Source organism: Anas platyrhynchos, chromosome 1 (assembly GCF_047663525.1).
Source record: "Anas platyrhynchos isolate ZD024472 breed Pekin duck chromosome 1, IASCAAS_PekinDuck_T2T, whole genome shotgun sequence".
Classification (NCBI taxonomy): Eukaryota; Metazoa; Chordata; class Aves; order Anseriformes; family Anatidae; genus Anas; species Anas platyrhynchos.
Genome location: NC_092587.1, coordinates 134072061 through 134095677, shown reverse-complemented (window position 1 = coordinate 134095677; position 23617 = coordinate 134072061). Strand labels below are relative to the sequence as shown.

General features: G+C 39.8%; 1 long non-coding RNA gene across 1 annotated transcript; it reads right to left on the bottom strand.

Moving 5' to 3' along the window:
- Window positions 1–276: 276 nt before the first annotated feature.
- Window positions 277–11447, bottom strand: LOC119715888 (uncharacterized). The gene is made up of 3 exons (XR_005263372.2): window positions 11377–11447; window positions 2424–2517; window positions 277–568 (listed from the first exon to the last, which is right to left on the bottom strand). It is a non-coding gene; the product is annotated as an uncharacterized lncRNA (long non-coding RNA).
- Window positions 11448–23617: the final 12170 nt, after the last annotated feature.

Below are 23617 nucleotides of genomic sequence, written 5' to 3'. Positions count from 1 at the left end.
TATTTTGCATATTCTTATTTTTCTGTGGCAGAAAATACAGCCATAGATTCTGTGAAGTGACTCTCAGTACAGAACATAGTATGAAGTGAAATCTTTGATAGATAGATTTTGAGATATTGATAGATTTGATAGATAGACTTTTTTTTTCATACATTTATAAATAAATATAGATGTGCACACGTGAAACACATTAGAACACACTAGAAACTAACAACATTTTAAATAGAAACAAAACAAAACAAAATGAAAGGAAAACTGTATTATAAAGTCATTCACAGTCCACAGATTAAAATATTCAGCAAAATCTTTAAGGTTCAAGTCCAGGAAAATTCTCAGCTGACTCCCATAAAATGCCAAAAATTTCTCATGTGGAGAAGATTACAATGATTAGCAAAGCCATGTTTGAGGGAGACTAGAAGTGGTGTTGTATCAAAGTGATACTATATTACCATTGTTAGTAACAAGCCAGAAGCAAAATTTTCAAGGCCCTTGGAAAGCAGGTTGTCAGGATCATTTTCTCTGAACTCTTCTTGAGCTTTGCTGTCATTTGGTTTAGAATCATAGAAGGCTGGAAAGAAAAATAAAATATAATTTTAATGTTACTGTTCTTGTTACTACAATTACTGCTACTGTATTTTTCCTGTAATAGTACTGTTTATTTTCCCTTTTTCTCTTACAGAAATCACACAGAATCACACAGAATTTCTAGGTTGGAAGAGACCTCAAGATCATCGAGTCCAACCTCTAACCTAACACTAACAGTCCCCACTAAACCATATCCCTAAGCTCTACATCTAAACGTCTTTTGAAGACTTCCAGGGATGGTGACTCCACCATCTCCCTGGGCAGCCTGTTCCAGTGCCTCACAACCCTTTCAGTAAAGAAATTCTTCCTAACATCTAACCTAAAACTCCCCTGGCATAACTTTAGCCCATTCCCCCTCGTCCTGTCACCAGGCACATGGGAGAACAGGCCAACCCCCACCTCTCTACAGCCTCCTTTAATGTACTTATACAGAGCAATAAGGTCACCCCTGAGCCTCCTCTTCTCCAGGCTGAACAAGCCCAGCTCCTTCAGCCGCTCCTCATAGGACTTGTTCTCCAGGCCCCTCACCAGCTTTGTCGCCCTTCTTTGGACCCGCTCTAGCACCTCGATGTCCTTCTTGTAGCGAGGGGCCCAAAACTGAACACAGTACTCGAGGTGCGGCCTCACCAGAGCCGAGTACAGGGGGACGATCACTTCCCTAGCCCTGCTGGTCACACTGTTTCTGATACAAGCCAGGATGCCGTTGGCCTTCTTGGCCACCTGAGCACACTGCTGGCTCATATTCAGCCGACTGTCCACCATCACTCCCAGGTCCTTCTCTGCCTGGCAGCTCTCCAACCATTCCTCTCCCAGCCTGTAGTTCTGCTTGGGGTTATTGCGCCCCAGGTGCAGGACCCGGCACTTGGCCTTGTTGAACTTCATACAGTTGACCTCAGCCCATCGGTGCAGCCTATCCAGATCCTCCTGCAGAGCCTTCCTACCCTCGAGCAGATCGACACACGCACCTAGCTTGGTGTCATCTGCAAACTTACTGAGGGTGCACTCAATGCCATCATCCAGATCATTGATGAAGATGTTAAAGAGGACCGGCCCCAGCACCGAGCCCTGGGGGACGCCACTAGAGACTGGCCTCCAACTGGACTTGACTCCATTTACCACGACTCTTTGGGCCCGGCTATCCAGCCAGTTTCTAACCCAACGAAGCGCTAATGTACACTAATCTTTGTTTAGATTTTTAAGATTTACATGATTCTGAAAGTCAGATATTTGGCCTTGCATACAAGATTATTCTTTTTGTTGATATCAATACTTTATACACAATGCAATTAGAATTCCAGTAGTATATAATGACTATTTGCATTTACCCTGCTGCAAAGTTACTTAATGCACAAATTCAATAAATAACCAGGATAATTTTGATGGGAATGATAGTAATGTTCTTTCTGCAAATGAATAAGCAATAAACAATGACTTTCTCCTGTTATATTAATCAGAAATTTTCATAGAAGCAAAAACAATTGCATTTTAGGAATAGATATGCCTGTTTTAATGCTTTCAACCAAAGATTCAATCTTTATTGAGTCAGTTTTCATTAAGTACGTACATGTGGAAGATAAATAAAATTTGTCAATTAAAATACATAATTAAAGCTCACAGTATGTTGTCAGAGAATCTTTAAAGATTGGTTGTGAAGCAGACAGGGTCTCAGGGAATGCTTCTGGTCTGTTCTAGTAGTTGCTTCCTTCACTGAACATTCCTTAACATTTTACTGAGGTTAAAAGAAAAATTCCCTTTAACTTAAATGGATTTAAATCAAATTGCAAAGAGAAGATTCATTCTAAACATAAACATATGCCACTTTTGATTTAGTGCATTACCTGGGCAGACCAGCAACTGCCCCTCCAGAATGGCAGAGGACACCCTTAGGTTTGATGCTTTCAGCTCCATGTTGAGGCCTCCATGCCTCCATACCTTGAAAAGCACAAGATACCATTGTTTAGATAAAAGATATTTCTCTCTTAAACACTTGACTTCCGTGGCACCATACAGAGAGGAGAGTGTTCCATTTCCATTCCCTAAAGTAGTTTACATTTTGTTTTATTTCAAATTCAATATTGTAGCAATTGGATTAAACCCAGTGATGGTATGGCTGTGTGTAACAAAATAATAACACAATTTTTAAGACAATACTCCTTCCTATCAAAATAATTGCATCTTTTTTTTTTTTTTTTTTTTTTTTTTTTTTCTGAGCAAACTCTTAGCACTAGGTCAATGTATTGCATCAAACTTCTAATATTCAGCAACTTGTGTTGCTGAACTTGTCAGTCAATTCAATTAGAATGCTCCCACCACATATGACTAAATGTCCTTTGCAGACACTGACTATGCTTACTGTCCAGAGCTGACATTCAATACACATTGACATACATGTATATCCTATGGAAACTTTGGTTCCTGTTCCTCTTATTGATGTGCCACATATTTTAACTGATTAGTGTTTTAAAGTACATATATGCTTAAAAGAGACAGTCTTGTGTTCTGCAGTGGGGGAACCTCTCCATGAACAGAATCTGTTCAGAGTGCTGGGGGAAAATCTATCCAGGACCATCTGATGCTGCTTGATAGTGGAAATGCCAGTGCCTCAACAGATGTTAAATTCACTTCCTGTCTATATTCTTCTTTTCATTCTATCTTATTTGTACAACTATTTTGTTATGCAGCTTGTCAAGAATTTTTTACTGAGATATAGGAAGATCTGACTGTCCTCCGATCCTGGTGAAGAACATCATGTTTATTGTTGTTTTTTTGTTGTTGTTGTTTTTATTTTTTATTTTTTTGTGTGTGTGTTGAGTTACTAAAGTGAAAGATAATGTAAATGTGACCTTTTGACTTAGTGAGGTATCTCTATTTAATTTTAACATCTTCTGTTATGTGTGTGTATGTGTAGGAGAGATCTAGAAAATTTCTGTAATAATGTCACAGAATGTCTTAAGAATAAAAAGCAAGACAGAACTGTAAAAAGATTTTATATTCTTTTGGATCAGAAACCTGAACAGCCAGTTTTGAATATTAATAAGATACTTTTGTTGCAGAGTACAAGAAAGATAACTGCATATGCATCAAATGACTGGATTATGACTCTACAGAAGTTAGAGTTCAATGCTGCAATTAAATCAACTCTGGTTAAAACAGCAACTTTGCAGAAAGGTCATACATGAGTGCTGAGAGGCTGCAATCTAAAATATCTGAAATAAACAGCAAATTAACTATTAAGAGCATGAAAATCAAATCCTTTCTGAATAACTGTTGACCAAGCCAAGATGATATTGCTGAGAAAATCTTACATAAATTTGAAGAAAAAGATGAATTACATTGGTAGTGTATTTGTATTGAGGATGTTTAGTGGAAATCTTTGTTAATGAAAAAAGTTATATATATATATATATATTTATGTTTCTACTTTATTATTATTATTATTATTATTTAACATCTTCAAACTGTTAGAGAAGCTGGAAATGAATCCTAATATATTCAGGAAAGCAAATAATAAACTTTATGGAAGATAGAACCTCAAATGAGGAAAGATTAATTAGAATATTATAATAGAAATAAATAAAAATAGACATACCTAAGGTATGTAAAATCCTAATGTATTAACTGACTATACAATGACTATAAAACACTTTTTAATCCAATGCAATAGCCAGGATCAAATAATTTATTTGAACTGATTTCCTATTTATTTATTATTTAAAATAATTATTATTACTTATTGAAGGATTAGCAGTGCCAGCCTTTCAAGAGAAAACAAAGAAACATACAGCTCCACTCTGGAAAAAGAAGAATCCTTGAAAAGATCTATGGGGTCAATAAAGTAAGTTACAACTTGTACAAGACCTAATAGGTGAAGATTCTCAGGAAATTAACATGAAAAAATGGTAAACATTGTCTAATTTTCATTCAGTGTTTTGCAGATGAAACGTGCAGTAGGGGGTAGGTGGAATATAAATGATGCAAAAGTAGTTTTGTATGCAAAGCATATATAACATAGGACTCTGATAAACTGAATTAAAAACAAAATAAATAAATAAGAATCTAGCATCCTATACAAAGTGTATCTGAGGCTCCAGGTTTAATTTTAGAACAAATCTGTGGAGTTGCAATTATAAGGGAAACAACAGGACCAGCACTAATTATTGTTATGTGTTCTTCTTGCTTTTTTTTTTTTTTTTTTTTTTTTTTTTTTTTTAGTGCACCTTAATCTTTTCTAAAAAATTTGAATTTGTTTATCATGTGGAGTGGTATGAAATTTCACCATTGTGGTACCTTTCACTATTTAGGTACCTTAAAGGAGGCTGTAGCAAGGTGAGGATCTGTCTAGTCTCCTACATGCCTAGTGACAGGAATGGGCTAAAATAGCTCCAGGGGAAGTTTAAGTTGGATATTAGGGAGAACTTCATCGAAAGGGTTGTTAGGCATTGGAATGGGCTGCACAGGGAAGTGGTGGAGTCACCATCCCTGGAGGTCTTTAAAAGATGTTTAGATGTAGAGCTTAGTGATATTGTTTAGTGGAGGACTGGTTAGGTCAGAGGTTGGACTACGTGATCTTGGAGGTATCTTCCAACCTAGATGATTCTGTGGTTCTATGATTGTGACCACCACCACCAACAGCAAAAAGAATTTATGTGATATAAGTGAGTTTAACAACTTCATTGCAATACATTAGTGGACATAAGCTCTTCAGTACATTTTACTCAATTCAGCATTCCAGGTTTTTAGAGCACTTATAGTTTACTTTTTCCTTAAATCACTTTTCTCAACAAAATATTCAGTGAAAATATCAATATTTTATACAGAATTATTTTGCCCTCAGGATACACTGTTCTTTTATAAACATGCACTTCTCATACTTCCTGCAGTTTCTAATTAAAAATATACCAAGATTTCTAATCGCTATCAGATTTTGCTAGTGTTGATTGACATTACCAAGTCTTCTACCAGCTTATATGGTCCAAGAGAAATTCTAGTTGTGAGCAGGATCTTTTAAAAAATAATTTTTAAAAATATATATTTCACAATGATAACAATAAGGGGAAATATAGTAAAGGAGGATATATATATATACATGCATATATATATATGTATTTTTTTCCCCACAGTGTAACTTTAAATGGATCTCATGAATCACAGATGAGTACTATGAATATATTGTACAAATTATTACATATTTACTACTTCTCTCTTTAATACTTTTTTTTATTTTCTACTTATGAAATATCTGGCCTAAAATGAAACCTTTATCCATTACTGTATGTCACATTACTGAGGTACATAAATGACTAGTATTAATAATTGCAAATAAATTTCATTTCCAGTGTGGTCACTAGAAATATCAAATCAAGTCAAAATTCATGTGAATTTTGCCCTTTATTGCTTTTATGTCATCAGTGATTCAGAAAGGGGGAAAAAAAAAATAATAATAAAAATAATTAACCTTTAGTGGTTGTTTTTCACTTTTCCTTCCTTCCATGAAGAACAACAAATAAATACATTTTTAAGAGCCATTTTAAGAGCAACTAAATATCTTCTTTTAGAAAGAATAGATTAACTTTCAATGTTTGGAAAACAGAATTAATCAGTTTGGATTGGAAGGGACCTTTGAATATCATCTAGTTCAACCACTGCCATGGGCAAGAACATCTTCCACTAGATGAGGTAGCTCAAAGCCCCAGCCAACTTGAATTTCATCACATCCAATCATCAACAAATTTCTGAGCATCAGCAAATTTTCTGGGAAACCTGCTTCAGTGTTTCACACCTCTCACCATAAGAAATTTCTTCCTTTTATCCAATCTAAACCTACCCTCTTTTACTTTAAAAAGTAAAAGACTACATGCCCTGGTAAAAAAGTATTTATTGATCTTTCTTATAAGCCCCCTTTACGTATTGAAAGGCTGCAGTAAGGTCTCCCCAAAGCCTTCTTTTCTCCAGGCTGAGCAGCCCCAACTATGAGCCTTTCCACATAGGAGAGTTGTTTCAATCCTCTGGTCAATTTGTGGCCCTCCTCTGGACCCACTCTAACTGCTCCATGGCTTTTTCCTACTGGAGACACAAGAACTAGAAGTACTTCAGGTGGAGTCTCACAAAAATGGAGTAGAAGGGGTAAATAACCTTCCTCAACCTCTTTTTATGTAGTCCAGGATAAACTTAGCTTTTTGGGCTGCAAGTACCCATTGCTGGCTCATATCTAATTTTTCATTCATCAGTATCTCCAAGGCCTTCTCTGTGGGCCTGTTCTCAACCCATTCATCACCCAGTCTCTACTCATACTAGGGATTGCCCCAACCCAGGTGCGGGATGATGCACTTGACCTTGTTGAACTTCATGAGGTTCACAAAGATCCACTTCTCAAGCCTGTCAGGGTCCCACTCTATGGCACACCTTCTCTCTGGTGTACTGGCTGCACCACTACTCAAGTTGGTATCATCTGCAAACTTGCTGAGTGTTTACAATTCTATGTCATTGTTTAAAGTATATAAATTTAGAAGGTGTAATTATGACCTTTATTCATCTCTTTTGGAAGCTGTGCCCTGTCAAGCAGGAAACACAGCTTGGAAAACATTTGGAAGGGTAAGGCACAGGGCAGGCAGATATAACTGCTAAAAATTTCCTGCACTTTCAACTGTTCATTTGATAAACTTATATGCCTGAAGTATATCTGTATTAGGTATACATGTCAAGATTTTTTAGTGAGGGAGGCTACAGTGGATGCCTCTGTGAGAAGAGTCCAGAAGCTTCCCCATGTCAGATAAGAGCCACATCTAGCCAGTTCCAAAAGGGACATGTAACTGGCCAAAGCTAAGCCAATGTTTGACAATGTTTGAATTTCTATGAGAGCATATTTAAGGGGAAAACTGCTAACTGCTAAGAAACAGCAACTGGGAAAGAGAAAAAATAGAGAGACTCCTGCAGGCCCTAAGATTAGTAAAGAAGGAGGGGAAGGAGGTGCTCAAAGACCAATAAAAGAGGGTGGATGGAGGGAAAGGTATTTTTAGTTTGCTTTTAGTTTCTTACTGCTCTAGTCTGTTAACAATAGGAAACAAGTTATATTAATATCCCTACAATTTCTGCTTTCCCCATGGCAGTAATTGGTTAGTGATCTCCCTGTCTTTATTCATCCTTGAGTCCTTTTTCTCCCTCTCTTCCTTGAGGAGGCAGAGTAAGAGAGTGATTATGGTGAAGTTCAGCTTCTCATCAGGGTGAAGTCACCACAATTCATCATCTGTACACTTAGGAAGACTTAGCTGATTTTTCTAAAGTACAAGATACTATCACCCTTCTTCTACTGATCCAGGTGTGCACAGGTTTCTCATTAGCAACTTTAACAACTTTATCTGAAGATAAAAATATAACAGTTTCTATTAAACATTTCACACTTCATACATATTTCGTACATACAAAATGAGCACAAATACGAATACAAATACGAACTTGTAGATGGAATGCTAAAAAAGATCTAACCATTTTTTTAATACTCTCATCTCTACACCCATTATGGACATTCATTCTTTATTAATATTTTTCAGTGAGCACATACACAACATCAAAAATTTAATGAAAACTTACTTTAAACAGAAATTTAACTAATACGTTAGCTAACAACTGTATAATGATAATACTTATTACTGTTAAACAAATAAGAAACCTCTTTATATGAGATGGAAACAATCTTAGAAACTGTGATGTAGAAATTAGTAATTAGAGGTGTTCTTACAGTCTTGAGAAGTCATGATGCAAGATTAAAATGCCATTTAAAACTATAATACCATTTCAATTTTAAAGAAAAAAAAAAATAAAGAGAGAGAGAAATTATGGTTAAGTCACTATACAGAATGCATAAAGTTAAATGCAGGATAATGCTAACAATACAAGCATTGATAAGTAACTGATTTATATATATATATACATTATACATACATACAACAATATGTATGAAATGCTTACTAAAAATAAAATCATGTAAGACATAGAACTACAATGTCAAGTATAAGTTCTGTTGGAAACCTTCATAACTTAATTCTGTGCTTAGCTAGTCTTTATGCAAGAACACAAACTGAATCTTTGCTTGAGTAAGAATATTGGGATATTGCCTATTCTTTTATTACAAATATGAAAAAAATCATGCAACCACTCATAATTAAATAAAATTGAAAAAAAAATTGCTATAATATGATACATTTATTCCTTAAGCAGAATTTTAGAAATCCTAAATTCCCTTCTAAATTCCTTTAAAAATCCACTTTCTAATGTTTACTCAATTATTTCTGTACAAAATCAATTCCCACAAGAGCAGTCAGTAAAAAAAAAAAAAAAAATGTCTGCTGAAGGTAAAATTTACTTACAATATAATTTTATTATTGTTATTATTACAACATATATATCTTCTGCTAACCCACTTCACAACCATCTTCTCTGAATCACAGAATGATCAAAGTGGAAGCTCTTCTGCAGCTCATCTTGTTCAACCTCTCTGCTCAAGCAGGGCCACCTATGGCTGGTTGCCCAGGACCATGTCTAAGTAGCTTTTAGACATCTCCAGGGAGGGACACTCCATAACCTCTCTGGGCAATCTCTTCCAGTGCTCAGTCACCCTCATAGTAAAGTGTTTTCTGATGTCAGAATGTCAGAATGAGTTTCAGTTTGCCTGTTGTCCTGTCACTGGGCACCACTAAAAAGAGCCTGTCTCTGTTCTCTTTGCACCCTCCCTTCAGGTGTTTATAGATATTCTTACAATTACCCCCTGTGCCTTCTCTTCTCTAGGCTGAAGAGTTCCAGCTCCCTCAGCTTTCCCTCATAGGAGAGATGCTCTAGTCCCTTCATCATATTAATGACCATACATGGGATTCTTTCCAGTATGTCCATGTCTCTCTTGCACTGGGGAACCCAGAACTGGACATAGAACTCTAGATGTGACCTCACTGATGCTGAATAAAGGAGAAAGATCACCTTCCTCAAGTTGCTGACAGTACTTTGCCTAATGCAGCTCAGGATGTTACTGGCTTTATTAGCAGCAGGGCACACTACTGACTCATGTTCAACTTAGTGTCTACCAGGACCCCCAGGTCCTTTTCTGACAAGATGCTTTCCTGCTGGATAGGCCCTAGCATATATTAGTGCATAGGCTTGTTCCTTCCCAGGTGCAGGAATTTGTGTTCTTCCTTGCTGAACTTGATGAGGACCCTTTCAGTCCATTTCTTCAGTCTGTCCATGTCCTTTTGGATGGCAGAACAATTAACTGGTGAATCAATGGTTCCACACAGTTTTGCATCATCTGCAAACTTGCTGATTCTACCCTCTGCCCCATCAACCAAATAATTAATGTAGTAGCATTAAAAAGGACTGGACCCAGTACCAATCCCCGGAGTACACTGCTGGTTGCCGGTCTCCTATTAGACTTTGAATTACTAATGAATACCCTCTGGGCCAATTAATTTAACCAGTTTTTGTTTCACCTCAGTGTCTGCTATCCAACCCATTCATCAACAGCTTGTCTATGAGAATTTTATGGAAGCCACTGTCAAAGACTTCAAAGGCCTTTAAGTCCAGGCTGAAAACATCCACTGCTTTTACATCAGGCTGTTTCATTATAGAAGCTTATCAAGTTTTTCAAGCATGACTTTCCCTTATTGAATCCATGCTGACTATTCCTGCTGTTTTTCTTGTGTTCCATGTGTGTGGAAATGTTTTCTGGAATTAGCTGCTCTATCTCCTTCCTAGGGATCAAGGTGAGTCTGACTGGCCTGCAGTTCCCCAGGTCCTTCTTCTTGTTCTCTTTAAAGATAGGATTGATATTTGCTTTCCTCCAGTCTTCAGATCACAGAATCACAGAACTGTAGGGTTTGGAAGGGACCTTGAAAGATCATCCGGTCCAGCCCCCCTGCCAAAGAAGGTTCCTCAGAGAATCTTTCAGGTATTTCTTCCAGTTTCCACAGTCAATCAAGGATTATCAAAAGTAGTCTTCTAGTGACACATGACATTTCCCTTAACACTTGTGAGGGAAATCAGGGCCCATCAGAACTCAAATCAGTCCACTCCCATCAGGGCCAATGGACTTATGCATGTCTAATTTATTAAACATTCCCTGACCTGATCCTCTTCCATCAAGGGCACATCTTTCTTGCTCCAGTTTTACTTTATGGTTTCTTGTACCTGGGATTCCAGAGGGCTTGTCTTACTCATAAAAACTGAAGCAAAGAAAGGACTCAGTAGCTAAACCTTTCCACCATTTATGACCTATTGTGTTTTCCCTTCAAAAGACATCAGTGGCTGAAGCACCTCATGAAAATATCTGTCTGTAAACAACCTACCTACTTGTTCTACCTTCATATGGCCTGAAGCGGTAACATTGCCCAAACTTGTCATTTCTTATTTCTTACAGCTTTCACATCTGATGGTGCCTGAGAGCTGCATTTCAACCTACCTCTTCTATTAAAATTAGATTTATGGTTCAGGGTGTGACAAAGCCTAGAGCTCCAAGGAGACTGGAGCTGAAAAAGACATGCCTAGAAAAGCATGGGACTACAACAAGATTTGTCTGGTCACAGCTTTTTCCACTGGACCAGCTGTGGTGCCCAAGAGCTCCATATTGTAATGCTATATAGAAAGACAGTATCTACACCTAGAATTATAGAATTGCTTGGGTTGGAAGGGACCTCAAAGAAGATTTAGTTACAACTTCATTGCCATAGTATGTCTTATCTTCTTATACCTTTTCTCATTAAATCATTTCTTAATTCTATCTCTGTAAAAAGGAAAGGGGCAGACACTTACCCCAAGCTGGGCAGAGACCACAGATCCACAGGCACTCGCATAGGCTCCAGTGGATACGCAGGAGTGGTCCTGGGCCAGAACAGCTGAAGGAGGTTATTGTGCTCTCTGCTTCAATTAACACAGCTCAGCTAACCTCTACAATTAGAGTTCAGAAAGCGACAAAACCTAGAGCTTCAGGAACACTGGGGATGATAAAGACATGCCAAATGAAACAAGTGACTGCAACAAGATTTGTCTCCTTGTAAATTTCTCCTTTAGACCGGGAATTGTGCCTGAGATATTTAGATTGCCACACCTCTACCATTAGGGTTACGGCTCACAAATTGACATAGACAAGAACTCCTAAAACAATGTGGCTGAAAAAATGCATAAAACCCAAGAGGAACTGGGGTTGCTAAAGACATGCAAAAAGAAATAATGGACTGCAACAAGATTTGTACCCCCCAGACTATTCCTAGTGATAGCACCTTAATACTTTGGCCTAACCCACCTCTATGATTAGGGTTAGGGTTCAGAGTAGAGTTCACAGAATCATAGGATCGTAGAATATCCTGAATTGAAAGAGACCTACAAGAATCATTGAGTCCAATGCCTGGCTCTGCACAGGACAACCAAAAAATCCAGCCTGAAGCTCCACTGTTGTGGCTCCTTGCATTCACTTGAGTCATCTCGCTGCCACCACAGAAAAGAGATCAGTACCTACCCCTCTGCTTTCCACATGAGGAAGATGTAGGCTGCCATGAGGTCTCTCCTCAGTCTTCACTTCTCTAGGCTGAACAATCCAAGTGACTGTAACAAAGCTTATAGCCCCAGAGACACTGGGGTTGAAAAAGGTACAGCAAGGGAAGCAAAAAACTACAACAAGACTTGTCCCCTCACATATTTCTGCTCTTGGCAAGTGATTATGCTTGAGAGGTCTGGCTGAGCCCACCTAAACCATTAGGGTTAAACTTAGGATTCAGAGGGTGACATAACCTAGAGTTCCAATGACACTGGGGCTGCTAAAGGTATGACAAAGTAAGCACCATACTACAGCAAGCTTTGTCCCCTAACAGCTTTGACCTCTGAGCCAATGACATGAGCTCTGTTGTGAGTTCTGGCTGAGCCCACCTCTACCATTAAGGTTAGCATTCAGAAAGTAACAATGCTTAAAGCTCCAACACTAGAGCTGAAAAATACATGCCAAGGGAAGTACTGCAACAATATATATCCCCTCACAGCTTTCCTATCCAAACTAATGATGATGCCTGTGATTTCCATCTGAGTCCACCTCTAACATTAGAGTTAAGATTAGGACTAGAGAGAGGCATAGCCTAGAAAAAAAATCTGCAGGGATTTTTTTATTTTTTATTTTTATTTATTTCCCTGGAAAAGGCATGCCAAGGTAACCCCAGGACTTCAAAAAGATTTGTCTCCTCACAGGTTTCTCCAGCAGACCCATGATGGCTTGAGATTTCTGGCTAAGCTTACCTCCATCATTAAGTTTAGGTTTAGGGTTCAGAGACTGACATATACTAGAGCTTCATGGACACTGGGGCTGCTGAAGGCATATGTAAGCTTTGTCCCATGACAGCTTTCTCTTTTAGGCCAGTTATGGTTCCCATAACCTCCAGCTCAGCCCACCTCTACCATTACAGTTAGGCTTAGGGTTCAGAGAGTGACAAAGCTTGGAGTCCAAGGTGCACTTAGGCTGAAAAAGACATGCCAAGGTAAACACAGAACTGCAACAAGATTTGTCATTGTGCTGTATTCTCCTTTCTATGACAGACAGCTTTATTGAACTCTGGCTCTACCTACCTCTACTACAGAAGTTAAGTTTAGGATTCTGAGTAAGAATATCAGTATTAATTTTACTGATATACATTCCTTTTTTTTGTTTGTGTTTTCTTTTTTAACCGGAGAAGATCAACAACTATGAAGACTATCAGAAAATAATAAGGAATTAAATAATAAAAATAATAAAAAATAAATATTAGAAAATTATTAGTAAACCCCATAGAATTTTAATTGACTAATATTAACATAGTTTTTTTTTTTACATTAAATAATATTCAGTATAAACTTGTTAAAGTATTTCTCCCTTCCCTTCCCTTCCCTTCCCTTCCCTTCCCTTCCCTTCCCTTCCCTTCCCTTCCCTTCCCTTCCCTTCCCTTCCCTTCCCTTCCCTTCCCTTCCCTTCCCTTCCCTTCCCTTCCCTTCCCTTCCCTTCCCTTCCCTTCCCTTCCCTTCCCTTCCCTTCCCTTCCCTGTTCTTGATGGAGAGCAACTTTATTTTCAATCAGATAATGATACGACAAGAGGGAATGGTTTTAACCTAAAAGAGAGGAGAATTAGAATAGAGATTAGGAGAAAATTCTTCACTCAGAGGGTGGTGAGGCACTGGAACCCCAGAGAGGTTGTGGATGCCTCATATATTGAGGTGTTCTAGACCAGGCTGTATATGGCCCTGGGCAACTTGATCTAGTATGTGGCAACCCTGCCCATGGCAAGGTGCTTAGAACTATAATTTCTTTAATGTCCCTTCCAATCTGAGCCATTCTCTGATTCTCTGATTCTGTGAGTAAACAAGGTCATTCAGGATTTTATCTTGATTCTATTCATATTATTTCATTAATGTTTTGACTGAAAATATGCTTAGCTATGGCATAAAGCAGGAAGAAACTGAAAATCTTCTCAATAAATGGATCAAAATTAAAAGAAAATAAATCATTTTCACACACATACACACAACGAGGAAGCTGAATGAAATTCATCAGCAAATAAAAGATGTTTTTTAATGGAAAAATAATTACTTGATCAAATACATCTTTAGAAACCATTGGCTTGGCATTGGGTCTATCAGAAAAGCACACAGAGTATTGTGGATTTTATGTTGGATATGAATAATATATGTAGTTTCTCACAGAAGATATAACATTGTGACATAACAGCAAATGTAAAGAATGTATGATGTGAGAAGCAGACCTTTCTATTTTCTAAGCAGTGCTAAGGCTCATCTGGAGTTATGTCCAGTTTGGGGTATTGCCCTTCAGTTAAGAAATGAACAAATTGAAGATTGTCCTCAGAGAGAAATAGTTATCCGGAATTTAGTAATGATGCCTTGCAAGAAAGTGTAAGGAAATGTGTTTTTTGTTGCTTTTGCTCAGAGCAGAGAAATCTGAAGGAGACAGTCGTGGGACAAGTAGAGAAGGCTGTTGCAAAAATAATTGTGGTGTCCATAGGATTACCTTGCAGCCAAGAGTTTTCAAGTTAAATATTAGAGAGCATTTTCTAAACAAAACAAAACAAAATAAAACAAACAAAAGCCCTGCATTCAAATAGATTATTTTATTAAGTTGTGGAATATCTGTCTTTAGTCTTACCTAGAGATATTCAGGTCACATGTCACATGGCTTCCAGAATTAACAAAAGTCCATGTCCTTGTGTATGATAACTATAGGGATAGAATCACAGAATCACAGAATTTCTAGGTTGGAAGAGACCTCAAGATCATCGAGTCCAACCTCTAACCTAACACTAACAGTCCCCACTAAACCATATCACTAAGCTCTATATCTAAACGGCTTTTGAAGACTTCCAGAGATGGTGACTCCACCACCTCCCTGGGCAGCCTGTTCCAGTGCCTAACAACCCTTTCAGTAAAGAAGTTCTTCCTAACATCTAACCTAAAACTCCCCTGGCGCAACTGAAGCCCATTCCCCCTCGTCCTGTCACCAGGCACGTGGGAGAACAGGCCAACCCCCACCTCTCTACAGCCTCCTTTGAGGTATCTGTAGAGAGCGATAAGGTTGCCCCTGAGCCTCCTCTTCTTCAGGCTGAACAAGCCCAGCTCCTTCAGCCGCTCCTCATAGGACTTGTTCTCCAGGCCCCTCACCAGCTTCGTCGCCCTTCTTTGGACCCGCTCAAGCACCTCGATGTCCTTCTTGTAGCGAGGGGCCCAAAACTGAACACAGTACTCGAGGTGCGGCCTCACCAGAGCCGAGTACAGGGGGACGATCACCTCCCTAGCCCTGCTGGTCACACTGTTTCTGATACAAGCCAGGATGCCGTTGGCCTTCTTGGCCACCTGAGCACACTGCTGGCTCATATTCAGCCGACTGTCCACCATCACTCCCAGGTCCTTCTCTGCCTGGCAGCTCTCCAACCACTCATCTCCCAGCCTGTAGCTCTGCTTGGGGTTATTGCGCCCCAGGTGCAGGACCCGGCACTTAGCCTTGTTGAACTTCATGCAGTTGACCTCAGCCCATCAGTGCAGCCTATCCAGATCCTCCTGCAGAGCCTTCCTACCCTCGAGCAGATCGACACACGCACCTAACTTGGTGTCATCTGCGAACTTACTGAGGGTGCACTCAATGCCCTCGTCCAGGTCATTGATGAAGATGTTAAAGAGGACCGGCCCCAGCACCGAGCCCTGTGGGACGCCACTAGAGACTGGCCTCCAACTGGACTTGACTCCATTTACCACGACTCTTTGGGCCCGGCTATCCAGCCAGTTTCTAACCCAACGAAGCGTGCGCCAGTCCAAGCCAAGAGCAGCCAGTTTCTTGAGGAGAATGCTGTGGGAGACGGTGTCAAAAGCCTTGCTGAAGTCAAGGTAGACCACATCCACAGCCTTTCCCTCGTCCACCCAGCGCGTCACTTTGTCATAGAAGGAGATCAGGTTCGTCAAGCAGGATCTGCCTTCCATAAACCCATGCTGACTGGGCCTGATCGCCTTCAAGTGCCGCATGATGACTCCCAAGAGGATCTGCTCCATGAGCTTCCCTGGTACTGAGGTCAAACTGACAGGCTGTGTTGGGTCTGTCTGAGCTGGAGTCACCTTTTCCCTGCAGCAGCCCGCACAGTGCTGTGCTCTGCACTCGTAGCTGGAACAGCACTGATATCACTCCAGTGTTGTGTCTATTGCTGCGTAGTGCTGGCACAGCATCAGGACTCCTAAGCCCCCAAGAGCCAGCAGGCTGGGGGTGGGCAAGTGATGGGGAGGGGACATTGCCGGGGCAGCTGACCTAAACCAACCAAAGGGATATTCCATAACACCTGATGTCACACTCAGCAATAAAAGGGGGTCTCTCGTGGGGAAGGGGGCTGTTCCTCCTGAACAACCACTACACGTTTGAGGCCCTGCTTCCCAGGACGTGGCCGAACACCGCTCGCTGATGGGAAGTAGAGAATAATTTTTCTCTCTCTCTGTGCTTCCGCGCGGACTGATTGTTTCTTTTGTATCTGTTTCTCCTTCCCATTCCCTTTCCCTTAATTAAAACTTTCTCATCTCAAACCTCGAGTTCTCTGTGTTGTATTTTCTCCCCCTCCTTCTGAGGAGAGGGGGAGTGAGAGAGCGGTTGTGGTGGAGCTTGGCTGCCCACCTGAGTAAAACCACCACAGTCCTTTTTGGCGCCCAACGTGGGGCTCGAGGAATTTGAGATAAGGATGATAGTTGGTAGAAGTAACGGGCAAAATATGCGCAGGATGATTGTTAAGAATGTACAAGTTGTGAAGAATTTAAGAAAGCAGTAACTGTGAGATGTTAGTGTGGTGAAGGGACGAGGGGTGGTGTGTGTGTAAAATGTCCACCTTGTCGGTGCTGTGATGATGTTATGTTTATTTTGGTGTGGTGAATTTTGTTTTCTTTTTGATTTAAGTGAAGTTTGTGAAGGTTGTTGTGATAATTGTAAAGTAAGAGTATATTGTGAGTAATCTTAAATATGCTTTTCACAGAGGCGAGGGGTGGAATGTAGTGGGTTTACGTGGCAAGGTTTTGGTAGCAGGGGGCCATAGGGGTGGTTTCTGTGAGAAAGATCTAGAAGCCGCCCCATGTTTGGGAAGGGCCCCGTTGTTTTCCAGATCTGAGCCAATAAGCGATGTTGTTTTGCGCCTCTGTGAGAGCATATTTAAGACAGGGAAAAAAAACGCTGCGCCACACAGCAGCCGGGAGAGTCAAGGGAGTGAGAAACAGCCTTGCAGGTGCCAAGGTCAGTGTAGAAGGAGGGGGAGAGGTGCTCCAGGCGCCGGAGCAGAAGTCCCCTGCGGCCTGTGGTGAGGACCATGGTGAAGCAGGATGTCCCCCTGCAGCCCATGGAGTACCACGGTGGAGCAGAGTTCCACGCTGCAGCCCGTGGAGGAGACCACGGTGGAGCAGGTGGCCCTGCACCGATGGAGGCTGCCGCCTGTGGAAGACCCCTGCCGGAGCAGGCCCCGGGCCAGACCTGTAGCCCGTGGAGAGGAGACCACGCAGGAGCAGGTGATCTGGCAGGAGCTGCTGCCCGTAGGGGAGCCAGGTTGGAGCAGTTTTCTCCTGAGGGATGGACCCCGTGGTACGGACCCATATCTGGAGCAGTTCTGGAAGAGCTGCTGCCTGTGGGAAGCCCACGCCGGATCAGTTCGTCAAGGACTGTATCCCGTGGGTGGGACCCCACAGCACAGGGTATGAGAGTGACCGAGAAGGAGCAGCAGAGAAGAAGTGCTGTAGACTGACCATAACCCCCATTCCCCCGTTCCCCTGCGCCGCTCGGGGGGAGGAGGTGGAAGAGGGCGGATGGGGGGGGAGGTGCTTTTGTTTTCTTTCCTTTGTTTCTCACTTCTCTAGCTTGTTAGTAACGAGCAATAAATCTTACTATCTGTCTTCTTATGCTGAGTCTGGTTTGCCCGTTACACTAATTATTGCGTGATTTTCTCGTCCTTATCTCAATCCTTGAGCCCCTTTCACATATTTTCTCCCCATTCCTCTTTGAGGAGGCGGAGTGAGAGAGCGGCTGTGGTGGAGCTCGGCTGCCCACTCGAGCGGAACCACGACACAGGCCTGTAGTTCCCCAGGTCAGTCCTCCGGCCCTTCTTGTAGATGGGCGTCACATTTGCTAGCCGCCAGTCAGCTGGGACCTCCCCCAATAGCCAGGACTGTTGATAAATGATGGATAGGGGCTTGGCCAGCTCCTCTTCCAGTTCTCTCAGTACCCTTGGGTGGATCCCATCCGGCCCCATCGACTTGTGCACATCCAAGTGCCGTAGCAGGTCACCAACCAGTTCTTCGTGGATAGTGAGGGCCACATCCTGCTCCCCATCCCCTTCCACCAGCTCAGGGTACTGGGTATCCAGAGAACAACTGGTATTGCCGCTAAAGACTGAGGCAAAAAAGGCATTGAGCACCTCCGCCTTTTCCTCATCTCTTGTAACTAAGTTTCCCCCTGCATCCAGTAAAGGACGGAGATTCTCCCTAGTCCTCCTTTTTGTGTTGATGTATTTATAAAAACATTTTTTGTTATCTTTAACGGCAGTAGCCAGATTGAGCTCCAGATGAGCTTTGGCCTTCCTAATTTTGTCCCTGCAGAGCCTCGCTACATCCTTATAGTCCTCCCTAGCGGCCTGCCCACTTTTCCAAAGATTATAAACCCTCTTTTTTCTCCTAAGCTCAAGCCACAGTTCTCTGATGTTCTTGATCTTTCAGTCATATTCATTCTATGACTGTTGAACACATTTTTATTGCACAGGAATTCTGGTTATACAATGGCTGGTTATATTATTTTATTTTTATTTGCAGATACCTTTCTGAAATACTTTCATTAATTTCTTCTCTTTTTCCAACATCCAGTCAATGAGATTTACTTGTATTGCACTTAGAAAAGTGATTGTGTGGTCTTGATTTACTGGATAATTGGAAAAAAAATGCTTTTCTCATGATACAAAAATACATGGGTATAAAAATGTCTTCCTTTCTAAGTATTTTTTATTATGTTTTGGAAAGAAGTGATATTGGAATACATGATACAGTAGCTCTCACTGAACAGTTTACTTTCACTTCTTAACTAGAAAGTTGAGAATATTTTAGTAAAAACATATATGAAGTATATTTATGTATTCTTCTGAACAAGTTCCTGAAATGCATAAACAAACACTACAGTAATATTAAAATGGTAAAATTCAGAAGATTTGAACTGACTGTACATACTCTATAAATCTGGAAAGGTAGAAATAATTTCCTCTGGCTTGAACAGATGGTAAAATAGGCAAAATTTTTATGTTTCTAGTTAGAAAAATCTTTCAAACATCTACATTGGTTTTAATCTTTGCACATATTTTACCATGTACCAAAGCCAGGGAATGAAAAACTTCTTGTATAAAAATGCATTCAACATTAGTAGCATAATTTTTTGAAATTTTCTGTACCCATTGATTATTATTGCCATTTGCATTAGACTCAGGACTGAGTTTTTAACAGAGATTTTACTGTTGAAGTGTCTTTGAAATCAGTTTATTTAAAACCAAACTGGACAAATGAGTACCTCTGAGAAAACAAAAAATCAAGGATTTAACTTTAACTCTATTTTTTTTTAAGAATATACACATACTTCCTTGTGATAAAATCATATAGAATAAAATATTCAAATCTTATTTAAATGCTTCAGATTACTGGAACCATTTGATAGAAAAGTAACTTTGTTAATTCAGTGGTACATACAGCAACATTACTATGTAAAAGGAAAAGAAAAGAACATTGTTGGCTATCAACTTCAAAAGAGCTGAGCCCCAGAAGACATTTTTAAAAATAATAGGCATAGGTAATTATATAACAATATATATATATATATATATATATACACACATATATATATATAAAACACATTACATTTACATGTATATAAATTATGTATATAAATATAATTCCTTCTTTCTCTTCATAGATAAAATATGTATCAAATGAGTACACATGGTTTTCAAAAGTATTAGTGGCTTTGGAAGAGATAACAGGACTGATGGTTTGTGATTGTGAAATCAGTTGGTCTGGGTAGAATAAGAAAAAACAGTCACATTTCTGTAGTCTAGATTATCAGGTCATAAAACTAAATATCTATTATTTTTAAGATTTTTTTGATAGTCCTTGTTATTCTGGAAACTCTTCTAAAAATAATCTATTAGTTCTTACATTTAAATATTGCAGAAGACATGGCTAATGAGTCTGAAATAATCTGAAGATCACAGAATCACAGAATCACAGAAATTCTATGTTGGAAGAGACCTCAGGTGAATTCTATACATCTGAGTACATGAGTGCTTGCACTGAATCTAGTAACTAAAGTCAGTTTATGATCATTGTTATAAAAGGCTCAGTCTTCAAAATAGGACAATTTATTAAAGGAATAGAGGTAAGCAAACAGCGCTGGGTGCACCGGGAGTCTCTGCTCCACCATTTATATATACATAAATAAATATATATATATATATAATACTTTATATATATATATATATATAAATGCTCCACCATTTATAACATCATGACATTTATATCTTCAGCTACTACTGAAGATATTATGTTTTCGCTACTTCTGGCTACTATTAAAATGGTTTGGCTAACCCCTCTTCTGTTAAAGAACGAAGAACCAAATTTATCTTTCTTAATATCGTATTATTTAAAAATAAATATATTATTCTTTACTTTTCACAGTAAGTAAATTGTAGCCATTCAGTCACATGATTAGCTGACACAGACTCTGTTGTACAACTAGAAATACTAAATGATTTTCCTCTTTTCATTCAGATCATTCATTCAGATTAGTGGTTAAATAGCACTAGTTTTCTTTTCCCTAAGTGGCCTTGGAAAGCAGAGCCTGTAATTTAGTAACAGCTGCAAGAAATTAGCTGAAAACAATTTACTACAGACATAGACAATTCAAATTACAAAACAAACAAAAACAAGACATTCACACAATCAAGCGCCTCAGCCCCAAGTTTATTCAAACTGTTTATACAAACTGCTTTGATGTTCATTCCCTGGGTAACAAAAAGTGTGAAGTGAGTTGCCATTAAGAACAAACAAACAAACAAAGTAACTTATGTTTGTTTATAATGTGTATATCTCTATTATAGCCCCTATTTTGATGAGGTTAATTTAAGATTTGTTTTTTATAATGCTATGTAAAAGTCATATTTTTGCCACAGAGCAGTGCAATTACTACTCAGATGTAATGTAGCAATTACTTCTGGTCACAGAAACCTACATTGTTAACATTAAAAGTGTTTCTATTCCTTTCCACTCTTTTTAATGCATAAGTTCCTCAGTACTGGGGAGTTTGCTGAGATACTCTCTGGCATTCAGTTCTTAAGAAACACTGAAATTCATAGAGCTAATAAAATTATTTCCCAGGTAAACTATGAAAAATGTGGATTATGAAGATAGCATAACAACAAACTTGGAAAAAAGTAGAAGTTAAGAAAGTATGTACATAAAAATAATTCAAATTATATATATATAAAAAAAAAATGTAACAGATGTAGACAAATAGTAACTTCAATGCACCACATAAGGTCTAAAAATGGCTTTTTTTTAAATATTTGTTTGTGATCCAAATATCAACTGCTGTCACTGTCTTGGATGTTCCATAGCATGAGCAAAGGAAGAATGATCTAATTTTTGTGCTAGTCAGAGCTGATTAAAGTAGCAGTTGTCCAACACAGCAGAAGTGGTTTCTTGGAATGCAGGAAATACACAAAATGTGCTTCTGCTGTATACTGATCATACATTTGTGATTGTATTCATCACAATTATAGAGATGGGATTCATTCAAACATTTCATTTAAAATTTGTATGTATAGAAGACAGAGCTGCTTAACAACTGTCCTGGTTTCAGTTAGAACAGAATTAATTTTCTTCCTAGTAGCTGGTGGAATGCTGTGTTTTGGCTTAGGATGAGAAGAGTGCTGATAACACCCCAATGCTTTAATTGTTGCAGAGCAGTGCTTATACTAAGCCAAGGACATCTCAGCCTTTTGCTCTGTCCTGCCAACGGGCAGGCTGGGGGTGCAGTAAGAGCTGGGAGGGGACAGACCCAGGACAGGTGACCCAAACTAGCCAAAGGGGTATTCCATACCATCTGACGTCATGCTAAACAATATATAGGGGTGGCTAGCCGGGGGGAGGGGGCCGGACTGCTCGGGGTTAGGCTGGGCATCGGTCAGCGGGTGGTGAGCAATTGCATTGTGCATCACTTGTTTGTACATACTATTATTACTTTCCTATTATCACCATTGTATTATTATTATTGTTATTATTATTTTTTTTTTGTTATTATTATTTTCCTGTCTTATTAAACTGTCTTTATCTCAACTCACGGGCTTCACTTTCCATTTCTCTCCCCCGTCCCAGAGAGGGAGGGGGGAGGGTGAGCGAACGGCTGCGTGGTGTTTAGCTGCCGGCCGGGTTAAACCACGACAACAACTTTAAGTGCACTCTCCACAAATTTGCAGATGACACCAAGCTGAGTGGTATGGCTGATACCAAAGAAGGAAGAGGTGCCATTTAAATGGACCTGCATAGGCTGGAGAATTGGGACCCTGTGAACCACATGAGGTTCTACAAGTTCAAGTGCAAGGTGCTGCACTTGGGCTGACAGGAATATAGACTGGGAGAAGAACTCCTTGAGAGCAGCCCTGAAGAGAAGGACTTGGGGTTTTTGGTGGATGAAACGCTCAACATGAGCTGGTAGTGTGTATTTGCAGTCCAGAAGGCCAACTGCACACTTGACTACATCAAAAGAGGGTTGAGGGAGGTGTTTGTCCCCCTGTACTCTACACTTGTAAGGCCATACCTGGAGTACTGCTTCCAGGCTTGGGCCCCCCAGATGTGGACCTGATAGAGCAAGGAGGAGGGCTAAAAAGATGATCAGAGGTCTGGAGCACCTTTCCTATGAAGAAAAGCTGAGAGAGCTGTTCAGCCTACAGAAGAGAAGGCTCTGGGAAGACCTCATTGCAGCCTTTCAATACTTAAAGGGGTCTTATGAAAAGGTAGAGAAGGACTCTTCACTTATGTAAATAATGATAGGACAAGGGAGAATGATCTTAAACAAAAAGAGGATAGATTTAGACTAGACATTAGGAATAAATTCTTCACTGTAAGGGTAGTGAGGCACTGGAACAGGTTGCCAAGAGAAGCTGTGGATGCCCTATCCCCAGAGTTGTTCAAGGCCAGGCTGGATGGGGCTTTGGCCAACCTAATCTAATGGGTGGTATCCCCACCTACTGGCAAAGGGGTTGGAGTTATATGATCTTTAAGGTTCCTTCCAGTCCAAGCCATTCTATGATTGCTTCCACAAGAATGTCTAAAAAATTGTTCACAGTGTCAGTAGTGATCACAGAAAACACAGTTTTTTGTTTGTTTGTTTGTTTTTCCTGTATTTCACTGTTGCTTTCATTTGTTGCCTTATTTTGCTTTATCTTTTCTTGTAGCATAGAATTTTAAAATTATTGTCATTACTACA